An 8,903-nucleotide genomic window follows, 5' to 3' on the forward strand; every position below is an offset into this window, starting at 1 on the left:
AACAGCAGTGGCTGACAATAGCATCTTCATCAAAAGAGGTGGGGCAGCTAGGTGGTGCATTGAATACAGTGCTGGGCCTGGAGTCAGGAAGACTCATCTTCCTGAATTCAAACTTGATCTCAGACACTTACTAGCTGTGTGACTCTGGGCAAGTCACTTAACCCTTTTTGCCTCAGTTTCCTCATCTGTAAAATGAGATAGAGAAGGAAATGGCAAACCATTCCAGTATCTTTGCCAAGAAAACCCTAAATGGGGTCATGAAGAGTCAGACACAATTGAAAAACAATTGAACAACACTCCATAGTATGTGATCTTGGGCTCTGGTCATTAGATGACAATATAGATGTCCTTGAGTGGCTCTAAAACCAAGCCCTCTAAAAATCAGTCTGTACAACACACTATCTGTGAGTAAACTTTATTTATATTGAACCTCACAGACTATGTACTCTATATCTCTTTGACTTTTATTCCCCTTTCTGCCTGCTCTATTTAACACAACCCATTCTCTTAGAAGCAGAATTGGGTGGAAGAAGATAAGTTTCAAATGAGCCCTTACAACTTGAGCTAGAAAGCTGCTTTCTGTCTTATAATCTGTCTGTCCTGTTCCTACCAGCCAGTTTCTCAGCAACAGACTGAAAATCCAAGGACAATGAGTTCTAATTTGGCCTCTGCCACCACATTGCATTTGATGTGATCTCTAGTCAGTCTTTAACCCACTTTAACTTCCTCATTCATAAACTCCTTCCCTCCACCTTTTAGCTATCTTGGCTTCCTTCAAAACCAGCCGAAATCCTACCTTCTCTTTTTCCTGCATTAAAATTTTTTTCTAGCAGACATTTAACATAAAATCCCCTTTAATTTAGTGTGACAACTTCCCACAATAAACTACTTAAAGAGCAGCTTTGGTCAAGAATGGAATGAAATGGCCCATCAAAAAGACAACACTGCTGATTTTTTAAAAAACCCAGTACGTTCACAAATTATGTTTAAAAAAATAAAAACAAAACATCTGCAAAGAGTATTTTCTCAGGGTTGACTTGTGGTCTTTCCTATCTTCATGCAAATGCTGAAACTGCATCCTGTCAAGTGTACATCATACTAGAGAATAGAAATTCAGCTTCTCATGATTCATAGCCTTTGGATCAAAGACTCTAAAGTCTTGAAATCCTAAATTCTCATTGTTCCATCAATGCCAATGATGCAAAATTTGTGGTAATCTTGCTGGCCCACTTTATAGACACTTGGGTGATACTGGATTGGTTCTTGGAACCATAGATGAGAGTTGGGTGAATCAGGTGGACACCAAAGGTGGATGAGCAGACCTAAAAAGGCTTCAGCAAGCCCTCACACCAGAAGTGCTAGATCTCAGCCACACCAAACCATCTTGGCAGGCAGACTAAACCAGGTTGAGGGTAATTGATAGACCTCAAATCCATCAGTGAGTTAGAGGGATGTCCTCCCCAAGCACATGAAGACTTCTCTTGATAAAATGGGCAGATGGAAACAATTTGTTCCAATGACCATGTTTGGTCAGGCATCAAAGAAACCAAGGTCATCCACTGCATCCTGGTCCATCTCCAGTGATCCTGACTTTTGTCTTGCTACTGAACTTCAATGACTTCGAAGAGTGAGGCTGACAACTTTGTGCAACTCTGCTTCACTTAAATCCAATTCATGCACAAGTTAAGACATCACTCCTTAGTGTCATTGGTTCTCTTCGAAAACAAAAGTGGAACGACAACTATTTTGGTGTAGTGTGTTGAGAGCAGTGTTGTGATTCTCAGTTGTGGCCCTCCTATCCGTGTTGCAGAAGTGCTCCATGGCAGAGATGTTCACTGGATGCTAAGTTTTGGAATGTCTAATTTGGAGTCCTAATCATCATAATTAAGCAGCATTGGGCAGCAGTCATGGCCAGCCGGCTATTCTCATAGACAAACAACACACTCAGGAGTAGCATGAACTATGTTTTTAGCTTTGCAACCATAATATTTTTGGAGGCATCAGCAACTGATTGAGTACTATCAGGGCTGACTCAAGCAAGGCAGCTCCCATTGCAGAGAAATTGACGCCATGGACCCAACCACCACTTCTAATACCACCAAACTATGACATCAATTGACAAAAAGGCATCTTGGTACCCCATGACCATGGTTGGCTTTTCATTAACTTCTTTGATGTAGGCAGAAAAAACCTCCGCGTTTGAAGTCACAAGATCCAAGCAGCCAGTAAAACATTTTCAGGGTGCTAGTCCAAACTAAGGACGATAGAACAAACTAGCTTTTTTATGTGTTTGCTCACCCACCAGTCATTTTCAGATTCAAAATAGCACATGGAAATCAATCAAGCTTTGTTACCTGTAGCAAATTCTTTCTCCAAAATTTATTCCCCCCCAGGACACTAGTAACTGGTAGGATCAGGATAGACTTTCTGTAAGAAGTGGTACTTGAGCTAAACTTGGAAGGTTGGAGCAGAGATGAAGGAGTATATTATATAAAGAAGGGAAGAGTTTGTGCAAAGACACTCAGGAGATGGAATGCCATGCATAGGTGATTGCAAACAGGTCAGTCTGACTAGAATGAATAGTATGCGAATTAATGAATAGATGAATAAAAAAACAGATTAATTAAGTACTGACTAGGTGCAAAACACTGTACTAAGTGCTAGGGATACACATAGAAAAGTGGGACAGGCTCTGCTCTCAAGGAGCTCACATTCTAAATGAGGGAAACAACCTATATAGAAGGTTCTAGCTACAAGTCAGATGGAAAGGTCCCACCATCCTTAGAATGTAAGCAGCAAACCAGGTGGTGATGTCTCTTCTTTCATATCATTTCCACTGATAAAATGGTATCAGTTTCTGATGTCAAACCATGTGACAGTGCCAAGGACTTTGGTGGCAAGAACTTTCTTTTCTGGGTCATCAATAGAGCAATAGCCTGGCCACATCTACCCAGTATGATGACTACAGGCACTGCATTGGAATCATTGCTATTCCTTAGGCTCTTGGATTCAGAGTCCTGGACTATCTCCATCAGGGTCTGAGGGGAGGTGGTGGTTTGACTTGCATGGCACATATTGTCTCCTGCCCTTCTTCTTCAGCTTCTTGTCTGGCCTGTGTGTGGCAACTGATTAGCACTTGGTAGGGTTGGTTGTGGGAGCAGGGCTGGAGAATAATGCACAGTAAGCCTGGAAATGTGTGTTGCAGCCAGGTTGTGAAGGGCTTTTAAAAGCCAGGAAGAAGAATTCATTTTTTATCCTAAAGGCAAGAAGCAACTGTAGCCTCCTTTAACAGGAGAATGACACAGTCAGCCCTGTGCTTTAAGTTTATCTTTTTTGGCAGAGGTGCAGAGAATAGAATCGAGAAAGGAGAGACTGAAAGCAGGGAAACCAATTAGGAAGCTATTGCAATAACTCAGGCAAGAGATAATGAGGGGGGCAACTAGGTGGCATAGTGGATGGAGCACGGACCCCGAAGTCAGGAGGACCTGACTTCAGATCTGGCCTCAGACCAAACACTTGACATTTACTAGCTGTGTGACCCTGGGCAAGTCACTTAACCCCAATTGCCTTAAAAAAGGAAAAAAGTTTCAAAAAAAAAAGAGATAATGAGGGCCTGAATGGGGTGGTAGTTGTGAATAGAGCAAAGAGAGTAGATTCAAGAACTACTGCAGAGATAGAATTGACAAGAGTTGATTATTAACTGATGGGATGTGTGGGAGAGAAGATAATCCAGTATGATTCTGAGGGTGCAAATCTGACTGCCAGATAGAGATTGGAACAAAACAAGATCCTTGTAGAGTCATTCAGTAGTTAACAAATGGAGATTCGTTTAGCCATAGCAGAAAGACATTTATCAAGGATAGCTATTAAGAACATCTCCAAGTGGTTCAGCTAGGGGAAGCTCCATTTCTTCAGTTGCCCATCATGATCAACCAATGCCCTTGTAGGTGTTTTTGGCTGTTTTATACTCAGACAAAAAGTGATGTCAACAACCTGAGGCCCCTGAGCCAACTCAAGAATGGTTTTTATATTTTTTAAGGAAAAATTAGCCTAATTTGCAGAAAGTGGGGGTGGAATGAGCAAGGTTTAGAAAATTGCTCCTACATCAATACCCTCAATAGGAATATGGAAATTAGGAACAGGAGTGGGTTTTGGGAGAAGGATTATGAGTTTTGTTTTGAAAACGTTGAATTTGAGACGGCAACAGGACTTAGAGTTGGAAATGTAAAACAGATAGTTGGTGATGCGGTACTGGAGGTCAGGAGAGAGATAGGGACTGTATTTGGGAACTGATGGTATAAAAGTGATAGCTGAAATCGTACAAAGATGAGGTCACTAGGAAAGTGTACAGAAGAATGAGAAGAGGGACTGCGATAGAGCCCTGAGTATGCCCATGCATATGTAGTGAGACCAGAGTGATGGTCTTGCAAAGAAGACAGGAAAGTGGCCTAACAAGGGCAAGAACATTATCATGAAAACTTGAGAAGAGAAAAGTTGTCTAAGAGGAGATCAACAGTGTCAGATGTTGTAACAAGGTCAAGAAGGATGAAGTTTGGGAAGATGCTATCGGATTTGGCAATTAAGAGATCATTGGCAACTTTGGAGAGAATTATTTCAGTTGAGTGATTAAGTCAGAGACCAGAATGCAAAAGATTTGAGAAAGGAACAGAAGTAGAAGCATTATGTGTAGATGTCAGAGAGTTATGAGAAGATGGATTCTAGTTTAACATAAAGAGTTTTCTAATTACAGTAGAACTATGCAATAATTGAACTGAGGTTTATAGTGAGCTGTCCATCCTGGTAGTGATAAGACATAGACTGGGTCCCATCTGTCAGAGATAATAGAAAACAGATTCCTACAAGAGAGAGATACTGGTCTAGATAACCTCTAAAGTTCATTCCAAATCTTAGACTCAAGAACTCTATATGAAAAGAAAGTATGGTTGCAATCCACTTGGATCTTTCTTCTTGTAAACTCCTGTCCTGGTACCCCTCTCACCCAAGCTATCCCAGAAAACTCCCCCAAGTTCTAGGAACTTTATAGATCATAATATCCTCCAAAGCAAAGTTCACAAGTCCCCACCAATGTGTTTATTTTTACTAAATGGCCAACAAATACAGTTTTAATAAAGGCATTTAATAAAACAACACAGTAATAAAATGAAAACAAAGCTCTCCTCCCATAAACCTTAAGCTTATTTTCCCACATGTACACTTACAGGGTAGACTGCATCTGAAAAGGAATATATAGGGCATATTATATAAAAAAGGGTATACACATGTGGGAAACATGTGGTCACAGCACCTACGTAGAAGGCCACTTCACACTTCTGCAATGACATCTGTTTTTTGGTGATGTTAGTGAAAGGTTCTAGGCTCTCTACTTGTCTAACTCTTGACCATGTGTTGCACTCTGCTTTTCCAGTTATTTTCAGAATCAACTAATACCCTGATCAGCATCCACTAGAAATGTTGTGATTAGTGAATCTCTCTCTTTCAGAGGAAGGCAGTACCATTTTCACATTCCTACTCTGCCTCAGCTGCCTACAATTGAGACGACATCTTTGGGATCAGGAGCTAGGTGGAGTAGTGGGCAGAGCACCAGACTTGGATTCAGGAAGACCTGAGTTCAAATTTGACCTACAATACTAAACTAGCTGGGTGACCTTAGGCAAGTTATTTAACCCTGTTTGCCTCAGTTTTCTCATCTGTAAAATGAGCTGGAGAAGGAAATGGCAAACTACTCCAGTGTCTTTGTCAAGAAAACCCCAAAATAGGATCACAAAGAATCAGACTGAAATATAACTGAAAAAAAACTTCATGATCACCTGCTATTTTGCCCTTCATTCCATGGGGCTTACTATGGTTAACTTCTCTTATGGGGAAGGCTATAGCTCTCCCCAGTCAGTCAATGATGGTAAAGGTCTTTCTTTCAGCCATTCAGCTTACCCAAGCTAATAGATACCCAGATTAAGATTATGTCTGCTCTTTAAATTTTTCTTTGAATTCTTCTTTAGATTAACTTGTCATTTATTTTCTCCTCTGCTATCTGCCTAATTCTCCTATGACTTACGATCACAAATCTATTTTAGTTTAGGCTTTACTCCCTTGGCTAAACAAATGTCCCTAGGGCTCTACTTCCTCAAGTGGAAATGTAGTTTGTTGATACTATAGTGATAAAAATGGTTTTTAACCTCTCACACCATACCCCTCTTTTCTATGCAAATGACAAAGACTGGTCTTGTTAGAGAAGGTTTAAAAGGATGGCAACCTTTGTCCTACTTCACAGCCTGAACTCTCTCTCATCTTTCTGTGTATGTATTAAGTATTACACATTGCAAAGCAAATCTTAATTGATATTTTTGTATTGTATGTAAGATTTCAGTACTTAAGTCATATGTTGACAATAAGTCCATGCCCATGGCTCACTTGCCATCCTTTTCCCTGAAAATGACTGAAGAGTATTCTATTATGCTTTTTAAATTAAGTTATCTGATTGGCACAGGTTTCAGAACCATCAGAGATCCTGAACTTAAAGGAACCAAAGGCATTAAAGGGCCCCGTTTCCAGGGACTCAGGTTGGTAATCAAGTGCTTGCACCATGTATAAGGGATCTGCTGGGTATGACTCATCTCCTATCAATTTGAGGCTATGGAGCTGGTACCAGTAGGAGTTCAGCCCACCATCCCATAATCACTAAAGTTGACATTTGCCACCTTCCAGGATCTTAGAGAAATCAAAAGTCTAAGACTCCAGAGAGGAAAAAAAAAGGAAAGAAAAAGGAAGAAAAAAGAAAGAAAAGAAAAGAGAGGGGTAATACCCAAGGTAACTAGCATATATCAGATCATTGAAAGAGATCCATTAGAGATCCTTCATATCAGGACATCAAAGGGCCTATGCTTTCAGGGATCCATAGCAATATCAAATGAATGAACTCCCACTCAAAAATTCCTTTTTCCAATAAAAATCTATCCTTCTACTTCTTTTGGTGCTGCAACCTTCCTAACCTTGCTCATCTTCATCACATTTATTGTCTTCACCTCTCTCTGATCTCCTAGTCCATTACATCTTCCTTGTTCACAGTCTTAACTCTACAATTGATGGTTTCACTTATTTGTTGGCCTACACCCTTTAATGATTTTTAACCATCTGATCGACTGCCCTCTATACCCTGACAATCCTCAATGCTAGATTATCTCATTTGCTTCTCTGGTGCTACTAAATGTCTCTAGAGGAAGTCACACACACAACCATGTTTATTGCATCCATTATAAATTCATATTTATGAATTCATCTCAACTGGGCCCTCACTGTTGTATAGCAGTCCTTTTATTCTTCCCTGATTGGCTACCATACTGCTCTAGACTACCCCCTCTCTCTTCAAGCCCCCATTCCTTCCCAGCCCCTTCTGTTTCAGCAGATGCCCTCATATCCTACTTTACAGAGATAAACTGCCTTCATCCATCCCTTCCTTCTTTGCCCAAGTCTCTATGGTCTTCATCTTTATAAAGGCTAACTCTCTTTTTGTCCTATCTCATCTGCTCTAAGAACTTCCCTGATATCTTCAGTCTATCTTCTCTGCTGCCTACATACATGCCCAGTCTCTCCCATACATATAAAATCTTCATTGGACTCCACCATCCTATCAAGCAATATTAGCCAGATGATTGTTGACTGACAAGTTAAAGAGATACGAAAGTTATAGAGGCCCCACCACTCAGTGGAATTTACTCCAAAATTCCCAACAATTTCTTAACTATTAAATCTGATCATCTTTTCTCAGCCTTCATACTACTTGAAGTCTATAGTTTTTGATTACCCTACTTTCTCGTTGAATACTTTCTCTTGTCGTGGCTTCCTTGACACAGATTGTTTTCTCCTGGTTCTCTTCCTACCTGCCTAACCAAACAGGTTTTTTTACCTCCTCTGCTGGTTCACCATCCACTTCCTACCCCTTAATGATGGGTATCCTTCAGGGGTCTGTTCTGGTCCCTCTTTTTACTTTGGTCTCTCTCTCTCTCAGTAATCTTATCAGATAATTCCAAAATCTACATGTTCAGCCTTAATATTTCTCCCGTGCTCCAATTTTGTCCCAACAATTGGTCAAATGGACATTCCCTACCTAGATGTTCCATCAGCAGCTGAAACTCAATATATTCAGAATGAACTCATTCTCTTTCCATGAAATTCACCCCTCTTCCTAACTTCCCTGTTTCTTTTCAGAGTGGCACCATTCCTCAAGTCACACGTGTTTGCAGCCTCAGCATTATCCTCATCTCTTCACTCTCCCTCAACCTTCATTTCCAATCTGTCACCAAGGCTTGACCTATTCTACTTTCACAACCCATCTCAAGTCTATCCCCTTTTCTTAACTCAAAGAGCAAACACCCCAATTCAGGTCCTCATCACTTCTTCACCTCTCATCTGGCCTATTGCAATTAGCTTCCTAAAACAGGAAATTTCTTTTGAACTTCCACAGAGCTAAAATAACCTTCCTGAGGCCCAGTCCTGACAATATCATCTCCTCCTTGAAAAGTTTCTGTGGCTCCCTATTGCCTCTAGCGTAATATAAAAACTTGACCTGACATTTAAAGCTCTTCACAGAACTTTTCCAACTTACCTTCCCAGCCTTATATCTCATTATTCCACCTCACACACTTTAACTTGCAGCAAAACTTGGTTAGTAGCTGCTCCCCAAATTCAATACTCCATCTCCTGACTCAATACATTTGCACAAGTCATCCCTCATTCCTGAAATGCTTTCCTTTTTAGAATTCTTAGCTTCTCTCAAGGCTCAGTTCAGTTCTTCCACATCTTCCTACCCCAGTGGTTAGCACATTCTCCTTTTTCAGAAAACTTTGCATTTAATTATCTATTTATATATTGTAAACATGTAAACTCCT

General features: G+C 40.5%; 1 pseudogene; it reads right to left on the bottom strand.

Annotated features, from left to right (window-relative positions):
- Positions 1-1,113: 1,113 nt before the first annotated feature.
- Positions 1,114-8,641, bottom strand: LOC114028602 (annotated as a pseudogene).
- Between the last annotated feature and the right edge of the window lie 262 nt (positions 8,642-8,903).

Source organism: Vombatus ursinus, unplaced genomic scaffold (assembly GCF_900497805.2).
Source record: "Vombatus ursinus unplaced genomic scaffold, bare-nosed wombat genome assembly UNPS02014893.1, whole genome shotgun sequence".
NCBI classification, from domain to species: Eukaryota; Metazoa; Chordata; class Mammalia; order Diprotodontia; family Vombatidae; genus Vombatus; species Vombatus ursinus.